The 18,092-nt window shown below is 38.6% G+C and overlaps 1 protein-coding gene across 6 annotated transcripts in view; it reads left to right on the forward strand.

The window, feature by feature from the left end:
• Nucleotides 1–18,092, forward strand: part of ZMYM4 (zinc finger MYM-type containing 4) — a 156,207-nt gene that overhangs the window by 49,720 nt on the left and 88,395 nt on the right. The window contains exon 1 of one of the 6 annotated variants that reach the window (XM_039251706.1): nt 8,093–8,096. The exons of the other annotated variants lie outside the window; for them this stretch is intronic. The gene's annotated coding sequence lies outside the window, so the exon portion shown is untranslated. Of the gene's footprint in view, nt 1–8,092; nt 8,097–18,092 lie in introns of those variants that run through there. 6 annotated transcript variants of the gene reach the window in all.

Genomic DNA, 18,092 nt, shown 5'->3' on the forward strand with positions numbered 1-18,092 from the left:
CCTGCAACTTGGCTGAATTCTTGGATCAGTTCTAGTAGGCTTCTGGTGGAGTCTGTCGGGTTTTCGATGTAGAGTATCATGTCATCTGCGAAGAGTGAAAGTTTGACTTCCTCTTTGCCAATTCTGATGCCTTTGATTTCCTTTTGTTGTCTGATGGCTGATGCTAGGACTTCCAGCACTATGTTAAACAACAGTGGTGAGAGTGGACATCCCTGTCGTGTTCCTGATCTCAGGGGGAGAGCTCTCAGTTTTTCTCCGTTGAGGATGATGTTAGCTGAGGGCTTCTCATAGATGGCTTTTATGATGTTTAAGTAGGTTCCTTCTATCCCAACTTTGTCTAGAGTCTTTATTAAGAAGGGATGCTGTATTTTGTCAAATGCTTTTTCTGCATCTATTGACAGGATCATATGGTTTTTATCTTTTCTTTTGTTGATGTGATGGATCACACTGATTGATTTGCGAATGTTGAACCAGCCCTGTAACCCAAGAATGAATCCCACTTGATCTTGGTGGATAATTCTTTTTATGTGCTGTTGGATTCTATTTGCAAGTATCTTGTTGAGGATTTTTGCATCCGTATTCATCAAGGATATTTGCCTGTAGTTCTCTTTTTTAGCTGGATCTCTGTCTGGCTTGGGAATCAGAGTGATGCTTGCTTCATAAAATGAGTTTGGGAGTTTTCCTTTGCTTTCTATTTTTTGGAATAGCTTGAGAAGAATTGGTATTAGTTCTGTTTTAAACGTCTGGTAGAATTCCCCAAGGAAGCCATCTGGTCCTGGTCTCTTATTTGTTGGGAGATTTTTGATCATTGATTCAGTTTCCTCACTAGTTATGGGTCTGTTCAGATTTCCTATCTCTTCCCATGTGAATTTTGGTAGTGGGTGTGCGTTTAGTAATTTGTCCATTTCTTCTAAGTTGTCCAATTTGTTGGCATATAATTTTTCATAGTATTCCCTGATAATTGCGGGTATTTCTGAGGGGTTGGTTGTAATAAATCCATTTTCATTCGTGATTTTGTCTATTTGGGTGCTCTCTCTTTTTGAGAAGCCTGGCTAGAGGTTTGTCGATTTTGTTTATTTTTTCAAAAAACCAACTCTTGGGGCGCCTGGGTGGCTTAGTCGGTTAAGCGTCCGACTTTCGCTTAGGTCATGATCTCGCGGTTCGTGGGTTCGAGCCCCGCGTCGGGCTCTCTGCTGACTGCCAGCTCGGAGCCTGCAGCCTGTTTCAGTCTGTGACACCCTCTCTCTCTGGCCTTCCCCTCCTCTGCTCACGCTGTCTCTCTCTCTCTCTCCTAGAAATAAATAAAACATAAAAAATTTTTTGAAAAAAACAAAAAAACAAAAAACCAAAAAACCAACTCTTGGTTTCATTGATCTGTTCAATGCTTTCTTTGGTCTCTATGTTGTTTATTTCTGCTCTGATTTTTACTATTTCTCTTCTTCTACTGGGTTTAGGGTGTTCTTGTTGTTCTGCCTCTAGGTCCTTTAGGTGAGCTGTTAGATTTTGGACTTGTGCTTTTTCTAGTTTCTTGAAATAGCCCTGGAGTGCAATGTACTTTCCTCTTAGGACTGCCTTTGCCGCATCCCATAGATTTTGGATTGTTGTGTTTTCATTTTCATTTGTTTGCATATATTTTTAAATTTCATCCCTAATTGCCTGATTGGCCCATTCATTCTTTAGTAGGGTGTTCTTTAACCTCCATGTTTTTGGAAGTTTTCCAGACTTCTTCCTGTGATTGATTTCAAGTTTCAAAGCATTATGATCTGAGAGTGTACATGGTATGATCTCAATTCTTTTATATTTATTGAGGGCTGCTTTATGTCCCAGTATGTGATCTATCTTGGAGAATGTGCCATGCACACTTGAGAAGAAAGTAAATTCCCTGGCCTCAGGATGTAGAGTTCTAAATACATCTGACAGATGGTCCAGTGTGTCCTTCAAGTCCATTATTTCTTTAGTGATTTTCTGTCTGGTTGACCTATCCATTGCTGTAAGTGGAGTATTGAAGTCCCCTGCTATTAGCACATTCTTATCTATGAGCCTGTTTCTGTTTGTGATTGATTGTTTTAAATGGTGCATAGACATTTATGATTGTTAGTTCTTCCTGATGGGTAGACCCTGTAATTATTACGTAATGCCCTTCTTCATCTCGTTATTGTCTTTAATTTAAAGTACAGTTTGTCTGATATAAGTCTAGCTACTCCAGCTTTCTTTTGATTTCCAGTAGCATGATATATATTTCTCCATCCCCTTACTTTTAATCTGAAGGTATCTTCCAGTCTAAAATGAGTTTCTTTAGACAGCATATAGATGGATTTTGTTTTTTTTATCCATTCTGCTACCCTATGTCTTTTGATTGGAGCATTCAGCCCATTTACATTCAGTGTTATTATTGAGGTATGTGGGTTTAGAGTCTTTGTGTCCTTTGTGGGGTTCATGTTTGTGGTGGTGTCTCTGGTATCTTTGTTCCTTGCAACATTTCCTTCAGAGCGTCCCCCTCAGGATTTCTTGTAGGGCTGGCTTAGTGGTGACAAATTCTCTCAATTTCTGTTTATTTGGAAAGACTTTATCTCTCCTTCTATTTTAAATGACAGGCTTGCTGGATAGAGGATTTTGGCTGCATATTTTTTCTGTTCATCACATTGAAGATCTCCTGTCATTCCTTTCTGGCCTGCCACGTTTCAGTAGATAGGTCTGTCACCACTCTGATAGGTTTCCCTTTGTATGCTGGGCCCTTTTCTCCCTAGCTGCTTTCAAAATTTTCTCTTTGTCCTTATATTTTGCCATTTTTACTGTGATATGCCTTGCAGAAGGTCGATTCAAATTACGTCTGAGGGGAGTCCTCTGAGCCTCTTGTATTTCAACGTTTACTTCTTTTCCCAGGTTGGGGAAGTTCTCTGCTATACTTTGTTCCAGGACTCCTTCAGCACCTTTTCCCCTCACTTCCTCTTCTGGGATTCCTATGATACGGATATTGTTGCGTTTGACCGTGTCACTGAGCTCTCGAACTCTTCTTTCCAGTTCCTGGATCAGTTTGTCTCTTTTTTTGTCAGCTTCTTGTTTTTTTATAATGGTGTCTTCTAAATCACTTATTCTCCTTTCTGCCTCTTCAATCCGTGCATTGGAGGCCTCTAATTATGTATCTCATTTATTGCTTTTTTAAATTCTTCATGCCTATTTATATTCTCCATTTTGTCTGTAGCCATAGTTTCTTTGATGTCCCCTATGTTTTTTTTCAAGCCCAGCTATTAATTTTATGAGTATTATTCTAAAATCTTGTTCATTTATGCTGCTTATATCTGTTTTGAGCAGTTCATTAGCTGTCAGTTCTTCTTGGAATTTCTTTGGAGGAGAGCTTTTTCGTTTCGTCATTTTAGTTAGCTTTCTGGCTCTTGTTAGTTTTAAAGACCTGTTATGCTCTCTGCACCTGTGAGCGCTGCTGTATCCAAGAAGACTCTTTGACTGTCCAGGGCCTATCCTTTCAGAGAGTGTTTTTTGAATGGTATCTCTTGGTCTCTCTTGTTGAGACCTTGGTTATTTTGTTTTCCTACTCGTAGTGATATTTGGGCCTCTCCACCATGTGTACTTTGGCTTGTTTCTTGAGGTAGCCCTGGAGAGGAAAACAGACTGGCAAACACACAGGGAGCAGGGGCCCAAAAACGCACAAATCCGACTAACATGCAAACCGAGAGGGAAAGCGAAAAAGTTAAGAGAAAAGACGGAGGAGGGAGGGGAAATAATAGAAAATAAAAGAATACATAAAAAGGTCAAAAGGAAGAAGAGAAAAGAAAAGGAAAAAAGAATAATACCAATGGACAAAGAACGGTTTATAGCATATAACCTGATTTCCCAGCTACAATTAAATAGCCGGGTGTGTGCAGTGCTGGTTGAAGAGCATAGAGACAGAGAGAGAAGACAGGGCGGGGTGAGGCAAAATTGGAAATAGAATGAACAGGCAGAAGGGATAAGAAGCTTTTTTCAAAGAGGTAAAGGGTAGAATATGGTTGGATAGGTGAGAGAAGGATGCTGGAATTATCCAGAGAAAATATATAGTCTAATAAATCCTGAGAGAAAGAGATGAAAATGTCGGTAGGTGTAGAATTTACATCTACAGAATGGACTAGTTGTGATTGTTTACGCAAGCTGGTGACCAGAGTTAATCAGGTCAGTGTTCTGGGGAAAAAAGGGAAAAAAAAAGAAAAGAAAAAATAATAAATATAAAAATTAAAAAAAAAAAAAAAGGAGGAGGGCACCTCTCAAGCAGGGATGGGCGTGGTGTGATCGAATGCGTCGGGCGGGAGTTCTGCCTTGTCGGTTGTGGGGAGGGGAGTGGCTGCGCTCCAGTCCCTTGAACCAAGCGCTCCACCTCACTTTTATGGGCATGTAAACCCCCAGGGCCAGGGCACAGCCAAAGTTTGTTGTGGTTTTCATCCCAGGATAGTCCAAGCCTCCAAATCCCAGTCCAAGTGCCCCGCTGAAATTGCCGCAGGCAATCCCCTTGCAACCCCTCAGGGCAATTCCAAGCCTCCTGCCTAGCTTTGCGGATGGAGCCAGAAGCCGCTGGGGAGCCTTGCCTGCCGGGCGCGCAGAGCCCGCTGGAGTGAGGAAAACCAGGTCCCTCTGTGTCTCTTTACCCAAAACACGAACTTGTGGGCAAATCTCCCAGTTTTTAGCTCTTTGCCTTCCCTCTAGAGTTCAGCCAGTCAGGAGCGCCGACGCCCGGTGCCTGCGCGCAGCTCCTCCAGGGGTCCAAGCCCGCCAGGAGGGCAATGGCGGCAGGCGCGCAGCTTCTCCCAGCCAGCCAGGAGCGAGCACAAAGAAGCAGTCCGCGAGCGCAGCCCCTCCGGGGCGAGTTGGAGCGTGGGGACCGGGTGCGCAGGTATTTTGTGTGCAAGGTCCTTCTACGCCCCGAGCGAGGTTTTCCCCCCAAGGGGAGGTTTTTGTTTCCGACTCTCTCTTTTCCCCCCTCTCACTCCCCGCCGAGGGGGATCGCCCCGTCCCTCCAGTCTCCGATCCAGGCCCGATTTTATCTTTCCCAGTTCGCTCTCACGTTAGAAGGCTTTCTCAGTGGATTCTCCGTCCTTTTTCTCCCAATCTCTTGGGGTTGGTAAGGTTTCCTAAGGCTTCAGATCTTTTCCGTGTGAGATATGGGTGTGAGTGCAAGTACGGAGCTCCCTACTTCTCCGCCATCTTGCCCCTCCTCCCATCATTAATTTTAAATTGTAATAGGAATAGAACTCAGTTTGGCTAGCATTCATAATTATTGAAGTTAGTTGCTCCATAAAAGAAATTTAAGTACAAAGAGAATGAAGAACTTTTCTTGCTAGTGAAGGTTGGTTTCTTTTCAGAATCAGCATGGATTAAGATGCTAGAGCAGGTAGGGATAATGCTGTGAATTGTTCATCCAGATTCCAAAGATTAATTGAGCAAGTAATTATGATCGTCAACGATTTAATGTGAGATTTGTTTTTGAATGCGATCCCGTCAGTAACTTCATGTGATGAAAGACATAGGATTGTGAAGTGGTCATAACGGGAATGGTATACATATGAAACCGTAGGAACTTAGTAAAGGTGAATTTATTAACAGAAATGAGGAAGGTTGTTGTGACAGAAAGGATCAAGTTGTCTCAAGAGGAAGTGACTCCAGCCAAATTTCACATGAAAGAAACTCTTAGAAATATTTGATAAGATTGATAGGGCAAAGGGTGTAAAAAAAGAGTGTAAAAATGTTGGAAGCTGAACCAAACTTTGAAAGGATTAAGACAGTTTGCCAAAACATGGAATATATGCTTATTCTGTATCATAAATTGTATGAGGAAAATGAGAAGGCAAGAATGGTCTACTCTTGGTAAATATTATTTAAAAGAAATAGAACACTGATTATCAAGGTTTCTTATGTTTTAAATTATAAAATAGTATAAGTCACACAGTATTTTTCATTTTCTAGTGCCATAATTCACAGTAAACAAGTCTTTTCTTAATTTTTATTTTTTTAACATTTATTTATTTCTGAGAAAGAGATAGAGTGTGAATGGGGGAGGGCATAGAGAGAAGGAGACACAGAATCAGAAGCAGTCTCCAGGCTCTGAACGTAAGCACAGAGCCTGACGCGGGGCTTGAACCCACAGGCGGTGAGATCATGACCTGAACCAAAGTCATCAGACACCCAATTGACTGAGTCACCCAGGCGCCCCAGTAAACGAATCTTAAATGGTTTTTTCCAAAACAAACTTTTAAATAGTTTATTGTCAAGTTGGTTTTCATATAACACCCAGTGCTCATCCCCACAAGTGCCCTCCTCCATGCCCATCACCTCCCTTCCCCTCCCCCCCATCCCTGTCAGCCCTCAGTTTGTTCTCAGCATTCAAGAGTCTCTCATTGTTTGCCTCTCTCTCCCCCGCTATTTTTCCCCTTTTTCTCCCCCATGATCCTCTGTTAAGTTCCTCCTAATCCTTCTATATGTGCAAACATATGGCACCTGTCCTCCTCTGCCTGACTTATTTCGCTCAGCTTAACACCCTCAGGTTCCATCCATGTTGCTACACATGGCCAGGTTTCATTCTTTCTTGTCATGTAGTATTCCATCGTATAGATAAACCACATCTTCTTGATCCATTCATCAATTGATGGACACTTAGGCTCTTTCCATGTTTAGGCTATTGTTGAGCGTGTTTGTGAATCTTAAATGTTTTTATTTTTTTAAACTTTAATTTTATGTTTTTATTTATTTTTGAGAGAGAGATAGAGACAGCATGAGCAGGGGAGGGTCAGAGAGAGATGAAGACACAGAATCCGAAACAGGCTCCAGGCTCCAAGCCAGCTGTCATCACAGAGCCCGACGCGGGGCTCGAACCCACGAACCATGAGATCATGACCTGAGCCGAAGTCGGACACCTAACCGACTGAGCCACCCAGGCGCCCCAAATGTTTTTAAATGTTAATGACAAAAGGTTTTAACTTTATAGAACAATTACGATTTTTTTCCCCTTTGATTAAGAAGATCACTCAACTTGCAAGGTCTTTTTCATGGTTTTCTGCTACAGTTCAAAATGAGTACTGCCTGTATAAATAATAGGTTTTTTCCATAACAGATGTTATATTTTCTTACTTGATAAGATGATTATCAAGATCATTGGTATAAATAAATGTGAAAGTTTAAATACAGGATGTTCTTTGAAGTAGCAGTAGGAAGAGACAAGCATTACCATTTCAGGTTGAAGGAAGAGAATTGGACTTTATTTATTTATATTTAAAAAATCTTTTTGTTGTTTATTATTATTGAGACAGAAACACAGCATGAGTGGGGGAGGGGCAGAGAGAGAGGGAGATGCAGAATCGGAAACAGGCTCCTGGCTGTGAGCTGTTAGCACAGAGCCTGATGTGGGGCTTGAACCCATGAACTGTGAGATCATGACCTGACCTGAAGTTGGATGCTCAACCGACTGAGCCACCCAGCATTGGCCCAAGGATTGGACTTTTAATTTGGAGTGGTCTGTGGCCATCATAAAAAATACTTGAAACTTCTGTTTAATCTTTGAGATTCTTGTAATTTTAGAAGTAAACTCTTAGTATGCGTAAGTTTTTATTATAATAAAGATAATTTTGTTACTCAGCAAACATTTATTGAGCTTCTGTTATATATTAAGCATTGTTGTAGGTGAAAGGCTTACAGCAGTATGGAACAGACAAAAATCTCTCTAAGCTATGATATACTTTAACCTGTTCCCTGCTTTGAGAAATGTGGAATATCTAATTCTTTAGAATCTGTATTTCATTTAGGTTGAAAGAAACTAGATTATTTTTAATTTTTGTATGATTCTAAAGGCTTTTGTATAAAAACAGCATTTATTTTTACTGAGTTGTTTGATATAGTCTCCAGCATGGGATAAAAACTCCAGGTTTGTATAACCCCTGTTATTTGTCTACAAAAAGAATGAGACATTTTATGGTATAGCTTCAGAAAGGTGTATGGTATTTGCTTCCATACAGCATCCTCAAGTTTAGAGTAAATTTTTTATAGTTGCTATCAGAGACATATCTGCTGTGGTAGTGCTAGGAAAGAAAGTTGTAAATTCTTCCTTGTTCCGAAAGTGGGTGTATGTGTGTTGTGTGAGATTATGGCATCATTAAAGAGTTGTAACTTTAGCTCAGTCATGAAAGCTGAATGGGTGTTTACTATTGAAATATGACTGGAAAAGCTGGAGCACTGTGTGTAATGGTCCAGAGAGGCATGAAAGTACCTAGAGCATTTGTTTTGGAGATAAAGATGCAGTGCGAACATGCAGGCAGGAAAAGGTGAAGCAATAGAGGAAGGTAGGGCCCGATTTTGGAGAGTTGGAAGTTTGGACATTTTTCTGGTTGCCTTTTTCAGAGCTCTTTGTATATATATATGTATGTACCTGAGCTGAGATAAAGAGTTGGACACTTAACTGACGGAGACACCCTGGTGCCCTGGTGGAGAAGTTCTTAAGAAACAGAAGCCCGGGGCACATGGGTAGTTCAGTCATTTGAGTGTCTTGACTTCTGCCCAGGTCATGATCTCATGGTTTGTGAGTTTGAGCACCACATCTGGCTGGCTGCTGTCATTCCAGAGCCGACTTTGGATCCTCTGTTCCCCTCCACCTCCGCCTCTACCCCGCTTGCACTCTCTCAAAAATAAATAAACCTTTGGGGGCACCTGGTTGGCTCAGTCAGTTACGCATCCAACTATGGCTCAGGTAATATCATGGTTCATGAGTTTAAACCTCACTTCGGGCTCTGTGCAGACAGCTTTGCTCCTGGAGCCTGCTTTGGATTCTGTGTCTCCCTCTCTCTCTCCTCTTCCCCCTTTAGCAGTCTGTCTCTCTCTTAAAAATAAACAAACATTTTAAAAATAAATAAATAGGGGCACCTGGGTGGCTCAGTCTGTTAAGCGTCCGACTTTGGCTTAGGTCATGATCTAGTGGTCCATGAGTTCGAGCCCTGCATCGGGCTCTGTGCTGACAGCTCAGAACCTGGAGCCTGCTTCAGATCCTGTGTCTCCCTCTCTCTCTGCCCCTCCCCTGCTTATTCTCTGTCTCTCAAAATTAATAAACGTTAAAGAAAAGTAAAATAAACCTTAAAAAAACAGAACCTAACCTATTGGTATTTGTATTTATTGGTGAAATGCTTTAGTGGACAATTGAGTAACGTCTGTCAAAATTTATCATATTCACCTATGCCCTTAACATCATCCCACTTGTAGGAGCTATTTACTCCCTCTCTCTCTCCCCCTTTCCCCCCTCACATATGTAATCCAGTTTATATGTATAAAGATGATAACTATGATATTACATTTGAAATAGAGGCTCAAAGCCACCTAAATGTCCATCACTGTAATACAATAAAAGTGACTAAAAAGAGTGAATTAAATCTCTGCTTAATGAGAAATTTCTTAGATATATTTAGGTTTAAAAAAAATTAGAGGGGGATTTCTATTTGTCCAACCATTTGTATTTTTGCTGATCTGAGAGAAAATGGTATCTCATTTAATTTTGAATTAAGGTGAGATTGAATGTTTTGTGCTTATTTCTGGTCTTCAGTCATTTTTTATTAGGATGCTACTCTTTAATGGATTCTAAGACTGCTTTATAAGTTGGATATTATCATTGTAACATATATTAATATATACTTTCCCCCCAGAGTATCCTTACGTTTTTCCAGTGTTTTTTTTTTTTTTTTTTTTTTTTAACATTTATTCATTTTTGAGAGACAGAATACCAGCAGGGGCACAGGAGGAGGAGCCTCCAGGCTCTGAGCTGTCAGATTGGAGCCTGATGCAGGGCTTGAACTCACGAACCTAGAAATCATGAACTCAGCTGAAGTCAAATGCTTAACTGATTGAGCCACCCAGGCCAGGCGTCTCTCCAGTTTCTATTTTTAATGTCATCAAGTTCACATAAGGATTTGTTTCTGTTTTTGGTTAAAAAGATTTTCCTGTCTTCTATTGTTTTCATCTTTTCAGTTTGTTTATAATCTATTTGGAACTTATTTTGGTGTAAAGTGTGAGGTGATCCAAGATTTCTTCTCTGAAGTGATTACTGGTCATAGTCTAATTTTTTAAAAAGTTTTTTTAATGTTTGTTTATTTTTGAGAGACAGAGAGAGAGCGCATGAGCAGGGGAGGGGCAGAGGCAGGGAGACACAATCCGAAGCAGGCTCCAGGCTCTGAGCTGTCAGCACAGAGCCTGACATGGGACTCAAACTCACAAACTGTGAGATCAGGACCTGAGCTAAAGTTGGACGCTTAACCAACTGAGCCATCCAGGTGCCCCGGTCATAGTCTAATTCTTAAGGACTTTGCGTTTTCTATTGTTTCATTAAGCTGTCTGTAATTGCCATGCCAACACCACGTATTTTAGTTACTGTAGCTTTGATATGTGGCAGGGTACATTTTTCTTTTTGTTACTAATATAATTCACCATTTTCTTTGATATTCTTTTTGCCTTTATTTTCCCAGATATCCTTGGTGATTGTTTTGTTTAGTTACTTCTCATTCACCCCACCCTCTTTGTGAGGAAATTGTATTCTTCATAGTACTGATTTTTTTTCCTTTGGCAAAAATGGTGTATCACCTGTTTATTCTCCAGAAAATTTTGGAAATTTTTAAATAATGACTTTATACATTTTTTAAGTTTATTCTCAGGATATTTAATATGTCATTGTTACTATAAATTAGATCTCTTTTTTCCGTTATATTTTAACTGATTATTGCTGTTTCTCAGGAATGCTATTGATTTATTCATGTTCAGTCTTGTAAAGAGTTACTCTGTTGACGTGTATTCTGATTCCTAAATCTTTCTCTGCTTTTTTTCTTTTTCTGCTATCTTGTACTTTTGAAGATGACAAGTGTATTAACTGTAAATAACTTTGTTTGCCTTTTAGTATTTTACACTTTTTTCTTATTGCATTGACTAGTACTACCAGAACAAAGTATAACAGTGGTAATATTACCAATATAATGGTAATTAAGTAGTAAATATTGATCTTGCCTGCCAACTTCAATTTTGAGTTGAGAACAATTCTGATAACATATTTGTGTTTTATGGAAAGATTGCTGTGATTGATTAGTGGCAGAAGATGTTTAAAAGGAAGAGAGCATTAAGAATGGAATATTAAATGTCTTTAACATTTATTAAATTTAGCTGATAATTTGAGAGGAATATTCTTTAGCACATTAAAGAATTACATTCTTTTTAATGTATTTGTTAAACTATGAAGTGGAAAAGTCCTCCTACAGTGAAAGCTGCGGATGGTCAAATGGCAAGATTAGTTTTAAAAAAAAAACCCAACCTAGGGGCACCTGGATGGCTCAGTTGATTAAGTGGCCGACTCTGGCTCAGGTCATGATCTCGTGGTTCATGAGTTTGAGCCCTGCATTGGGCTCTGTGCTGACAGCTCAGGGCCTGGAGCCTGCTTCAGATTCTGTGTCTCCCTTTCTTCCTCTGCCCCTCCGCCACTCATTGTTTTCTGACTCTCAATACTGAATAAAAGTTTAAAAATTTTTAAATTAAAAAAACCTAAGAAATATTATTTTGAGGTGTATTTATTAAAAAATTATCTTCTTGTATTAAAGTGCATGGAAACAAACAAACCTCTGATGCTAGCAGCAGTTAGAATCATTTCCCACAGTGGTGCTGTAATGTTAGTGTTATCCTTCAAAAGGGTTCTGTGGTCAAGTACATTTGAAAATGAGGGGTGAAACAAAGCAATACAAATTTCTTTAGTTAGAAATTAAGGGGCACCTGGGTGGCTCAGTTGGTTAAGCATTTGACTCTTGATTCTTAACTCACGTCATGATTTCACGGTTTGTGAGATGGAACCCCCGCATTGCACTGTGTGCTGTGTGCTTCAATGCTGTACCTGCTTGGGATTCTCTCTCCCTCTCTCTCTGCCCCTCCCTTGCATGTACGTGCTCTCTCTCTCTAAATAAATAAACTTAAAAAAGAAATTAATACATTAACAAGAATTGTTACACTGAGAAAAGAGATTTGTATTTTTTTATATTTATTTGGTCACAGAAATCTTTTTATCTTAGTCCATCTTTTAGGTTTTGCATAACAGATATTGAGAAAAGCAAAATTATGGCATTCAGTTTTAAAAAGATAGAGCTAATACATTACAATAACTCAATACAATATGGTAGGGTCTGTTGATATCCCAGGATGAAAAAAGATTTTTCTAGAAAGTGGTACCGACGTATATCGAAGTTAACTGTGCCACAAGCCACACTGTAAGTGAAATTAAATCTAAGTGCTACAGGGAAGGAGTCATGAAATCTAAATGGATTATCAGAAGAGTCTTCCCTGAAGAGCTGCACTTTGAAGAAGCAGTGGGATTTCATCAGGTAGACGTCATTCCCAGTAGAGAGAAAACTATAGGAGAATGGTATGATTAGAGCTTTGGGTAGGAGTGAGAAATGACTTTTTACTCTATAGCCAGAGGAATTGTTTCCTGCCATCTCCTTGGGTGGTTTTTCTTAGTCAGTAGCTAAACATGACTAATATTTAGGGTGACCAAACTGAGAAACTGAGACAGTTTTGAGAGCAAAGGGGAGCACATTAACAATTACATGGATATGATAGACATAGAGGTGCTTTCAGCTAATTGGAATATGTGGTCACCCTGTCTGTGAAGAATGTCCTGCAGCGTTTAGCTTATGATTTGTCATTAGCTTTATCTTACAGTCTGGCCTGCTTTACTCACAGAATTCTAATTGGCCTACCCTTTCTATTTCTTGAATTCTCTCTGCTTGCTCCTGCTAAGAACCTTTAACATTTGTTGTTCTTTTCTTGAATCTTCTCTTCCACTTTTCACCTGTTTCAGAGTTTATTTTTGTTTTTCAGTAGTCTCTACACCCAACACAGGGCTCACATCTCCAAGATCAAGAGTCAAATGCTCTTTCAGCTAAGCCATTTGGGCACCCCCCTTTTCACCTGTTTTTGATTCTTAGTCATACTTCAGATCTTAAATTCAGGAACAGTTCCTTTGCTTTTCATAACTTCTTATATAGGATAGCTCATCATGATAGAGATTTATCTAACACACTAAGATATTTTAGAAATATAAATGAAGGTTCTTACTATTGATCAATTGAAGGAAATGAGGGAAAACCCCTAATTTTGAGAGTTCTCATTTGACTTTTAGGGTGTTGGGGCTACCACTAAAATGAAGAAGGGACCAGTCGTGAAAAGAATAGGTTTTAGAGAGGAAGAAAATAAAGCATATTTGACAGTTTTCAGTCTCTACTTAATTATTGAAAAACCCTGCTTCAGTTCCAAACAGTTTTAGAGCTCTTCATCTGTTACTTAAATGTCACTGAATAAGTTTATTATGTAAACTCTCAAATTATTAAAATGATATAAACTCTCAAATATTAAATCAGTTGGAGAATAATGTTTATGGTATTAGTCCTTCTGTCATCATGTATTAGGTATGTTATTAGTTATGGTATTAGTTATGTTCATCCTATCAGTTTTGTGATCATGTATGTATGAAAGATAGACAATTGGACATTAACTTTTTAAAAATTAAATTTATTGGTCCAAGTATTGTGATTTTTTTTCTCTTTTCTTTTCTTGCAGGTAGGTGTGGGTGGTTAGGGACATGAGTATTTTGTTTTATAAGTAAAAATGAACTTTATCCCCAGTGCTTAAATTTTGGAATACAGGGGGCTGAGAGGTTTCCTTTTAAGCAGTGGATACATTATTACAAATACATTTGCTCAGAGGTTTCCTTGTAAGCAGTGTTATTACAAATGAAATGTAGTGAACCCTAATTTTTAAACAAGGGATGATATCTTTTAGTAATGTGATAATAATAGCTTGCATTTATTGTGTATTTACGGTTTGCTAAGCACCAGGCTATGTGCGTTTCTTTCAGTCATCCTAACAAGCCTGGGAAGTAGGTATCACTGTATATTTTATGGATGAAGAAGTCTAAGGCTGAAAGTTGCATAGCTGTTAAGTGCCCAGAGTTTGCTTCAAACTCAAACAGTATGAGACTGAAGCCCATGCTCTTAACTAATGTGTTGTGATACCTCTTAAAGTCACAACATTTATTTTATAAGTTTTTGTATGTAACAGTTACATACTAAGTTTTTATTTTTATTTTTTTTAAATATTTTTATTTATTTCTAGGAGAGAGAGAGAGAGAGAGTGTGAGCAGGGGAGAGTCAGAAAGAGAGGGAGATACAGACTCTGAAACAGGCTCCAGGCTCTGAGCTGGCAGTCAGCACAGAGCCTGACGCGGGGCTCGAACCCACGAACCGCGAGATCATGACCTAAGAGAAAGTCGGACGCTTAACCGACTAAGCCACCCAGGCGCCCCACTAAATTTTTATTTTTACTAAATTTTTTTAAATGTTTATTTTAGAGAGAGACAGAGTGTGAGTGGGGGAGGGGCAGAGAGAGGGAGACACAGAATCTGAAGCAGGCTCCAGGCTCTGAGCTGTCAGCACAGAGCCTGATGCAGGACTTGAACCCAGAGATTGTGAGATTGTGACCTGAGCCGAATTTGGATGCTTAACAGACTTAGCCACCCAGGTTCCCCTGATAGTTACATGTTTTCAAGTCAATGGGCAGAACCCATGAGACTATTTTAACAACTAAAAATGAACTGGTATTTTTTTGTCAGTATCTACACATGTTAATTTATTTTTATTTTTTAAATTTTTAATGTTTTTTAAAAAATTTATATCTGAGAGAGAGAGGCAGCATGAGCAGGGGAAGGTCAGAGAGAGAGGGAGATACAGAATCCAAAGCAGGCTCCAGGCTCTGAGCTAGCTGTCAGCACAGAGCCTGACGCGGGGCTTGAACCCATGAACCATGAGATCATGACCTGAGCCGAAGTCGGACGCTTAACTGACTAAGCCACCTAGGAACCCCATTAATTTATTTTTTTAATTTTAATTTTTGGTTTTATAGTATTGAGAAAATCCTTGCATTTACATAATAGTTATTATTACAGACTCTTAAAAATAAAATGAAAATTAAAAATAAAATTCAGTTAAATCTTTCATGAAACCCAAGGGCTGACTAGTAAGTCATTCATTTCAAAGCAAAATTTGTGAATGCTTAGATCTAATTTCTTATTTATAAGTGTACAGATTGGACAAGAAGCATTCAAACGTGTTTAGTAAAACCATTATATTATCACAAAACTAAGTGTTTTGTATAAAATTTTTTAATCTAGTTGGTGAGATTATAGGCCAGATAGGTGTTTTGGAGTCCTGCCTGTAATTTAATTGAAAGCATTGTTGATGTTACCTGCTCGCACATTGTTGAGTAGTCACACAATTCAATGGTTTTTAATATTTTCATAGTTGTGCAGCCACAATCAAGTTTAGAACATTTTCATCACCTGGAAAGGAAGCCCTGTACCCAGATCTACTACAAAGCTTTAATAAAACAGTATGATACTGGCACAAAAATAGACACATAGGTCAGTGAAATAGAATAGAGAGTCCAGAAACAAGCCCACACTTGGTCAGTTAATCTGTGACAAAGGAGGCAACAATATACAGTGGGGGGAAAAATCTCTTCAATAAGTGGTGCTGGGAAAATTGGACAGCTACATGCAAAAAAATGAAACTGTACCACTTTCTTTCATCATACACAAAAATAAACTCAAAATGAATTAAGGATCTAAATGTGAGACCTGAAACCATAAAACTCCCAGAAGAAAATAAAAGCAGTAATCTCTTTGACGTAGGCCTTAGCAACATTTTACTAAGATGTGTCTCTTCAGACAAGGGAAACAAAAAACACACCGAAATGAAAAGCTTTTTGCACAATGAAGGAAACCAACAAAATTAAAAGACACTAGTGAATGGGAGAAATAATTTATAAATGATATACCTGACAAGGGGTTAATACCTCTGATATATAGTGAACTTACACAACAGTATGAAAACAAATAATTCTGTTAAAAATGGATAGAGGACCTGAACAGTTTTTCAAAGACATAGAAATAGCCAACCAGACCCATGAAAGGATGCACAGTATTACTAATCACTAGGGAAATACAAATCAAAATCACAGTGAGATATCACCTCACACCTGTCAGAATGATTAAAATAAAAAACACAAGAAACAAGCATTGGTGAGGTTGTAGAGGAAAAGGAGCCCTTGTGCAGTGTTGGTGAGGATGTAAATTGGTACAGCCACTGTGAAAAACAATATAGAGGTTCCTCAAGAGAATGACAAATAGAAGTACCATGTGATCTAGTAATTCTACAACTAGGTGTTCACCCAAAGCAAATGGAAACACTACTTTGAGAAGATATATGTATCTTATGTCTATTGCAACATTATTTACAGTAGCCAAGATATGGAAGCAACCTTAATGTCCATTGATAGATGAATGAATAAAGATGTGGTTTATATACACAATGGAATATTACTCAGCTATAGAAAAGAATGAGATCTTAACATTTGTGACAACATTGATGGGCCTAGAGAGTATTATGCTAAGTGAAATATGTCTGAGAAAGACAAATACCATATGATTTCACTTACATGTGGAATCTTTTTTCTTTTTTTTTAAAGTTTATATATTTTGACAGAAAGTATATAAGTTGGGGAGGGGTAGAGAGAGAATGCCTAGTGACTGATAGTGCCCAGCTCGATGCAGGGCTACATCTCACAGACCATGAGGTCATGACCTCAACCGAAATCCAGAGTCTGACACTTAACCTGAGCCACCCAGGCACCCCACTTATATGTGGAATCTGATAAATGAACAAACAAAGAGGAGAAACAGACCCATAAACACAGAGAACAAACTGGTGGTTGTTAGAGGGGATGGATTTGGGGGAAAAGCAGTAAAGGGGAGTGGAAGGCTTCCAGTTGTGGAATGAATAAGTCATGGAGATGAAAGGTACAGCAAGTGGAATATAGTCAATGGTATTTTAATAGTATATGATTGACTGCAGTAGCTACACTTATTGTGAACATAGCATAATGTGTAACATAAAAAGTTGTTGAATCACTATGTTGTATACCTGAAGCTAATATAACATTGTGTCAGCTATCGTTCATTAAAAAAAAAAAAAAATCCTTTACTCATTATAGTGTTCTCAGATCTTTTTCCTCAGGATTAGGGGGACACTAATCCTTTTTGTCCCTATGGTTTTGAAATGTGTACCCATTGTCAACAAAGAACTTGCTGAAAGATACTGTATCTATTGTAAACAAACCTGTAAATTGTTTGACATCAGTGGCAATATATTTAGTCTTTGTTTTTGTTTTCTGTTTGAGAGGGAGGAAGAGAGGAGGAAGTAAGAAAACAAAGGTTTTGTTCTGTGCCATAGAGAAACTCATTGAATCCTAGAATTTTTGCCTCACAAAAAGAGTGTCTTGCGATTTCTTCCCATCTTTTTCATTTCTTCTGAGTCATAATCAATTGCTCCTGTTTCTTGTGTCAGTATAATTTTAATGTATTTAATTTCCATTTTGTTAAATATTTTTCATAATAAAATTTGAGTGGTCTAAATGCCAAGGATTTTTTTTTCCTTTTAGAATTGAAAATCATTGATCTTCTGTGTTCAGCTTGCAGAGAAGTGTAATATCAGCTTGATTCTTGTTTCTTATAGAACAAAGTCTTGTCTTAGTTTGGAGACTACATTATAATATTGTATTATCCCTTCCTGGGTTTTATAAGCAGCTCACAAAGTGAAATGGTACATAATCCAAATTACATTAGAAAATCCCTTTAAGTCACCCATAAAGTATAGATATGCCACCCTTGGTAACATCACTACTGTATTATCTTATATCATTGAGTAAGATTATAGTTTCTTTGGTTGTGCTTGCAGTGTCCAGGGTGGTATTGTACAAAATGTACATTATCTTTAAACACTGGATTCCTGTCAGTGCAGACAAATAGTGTTTCATTCCTTGGCTTGCCAAGTCACATATGCCCATTTCTCTTTTATTCTGGAGCATAACTTGTTGGGTGGTTGGTAGGTGGAGTGGCCTTTACTATTTTGCTTTTCTTTTTCATCTTTATATGGCTGAGGTCAGTATGTTTAATGTGTTTATGAATCAAGTAGGCTATAATTCTTTGTATTCCT

This window comes from Hyaena hyaena, unplaced genomic scaffold (genome assembly GCF_003009895.1).
Source record: "Hyaena hyaena isolate Hyena2069 unplaced genomic scaffold, ASM300989v1 scaffold_397, whole genome shotgun sequence".
Taxonomy (NCBI): domain Eukaryota; kingdom Metazoa; phylum Chordata; class Mammalia; order Carnivora; family Hyaenidae; genus Hyaena; species Hyaena hyaena.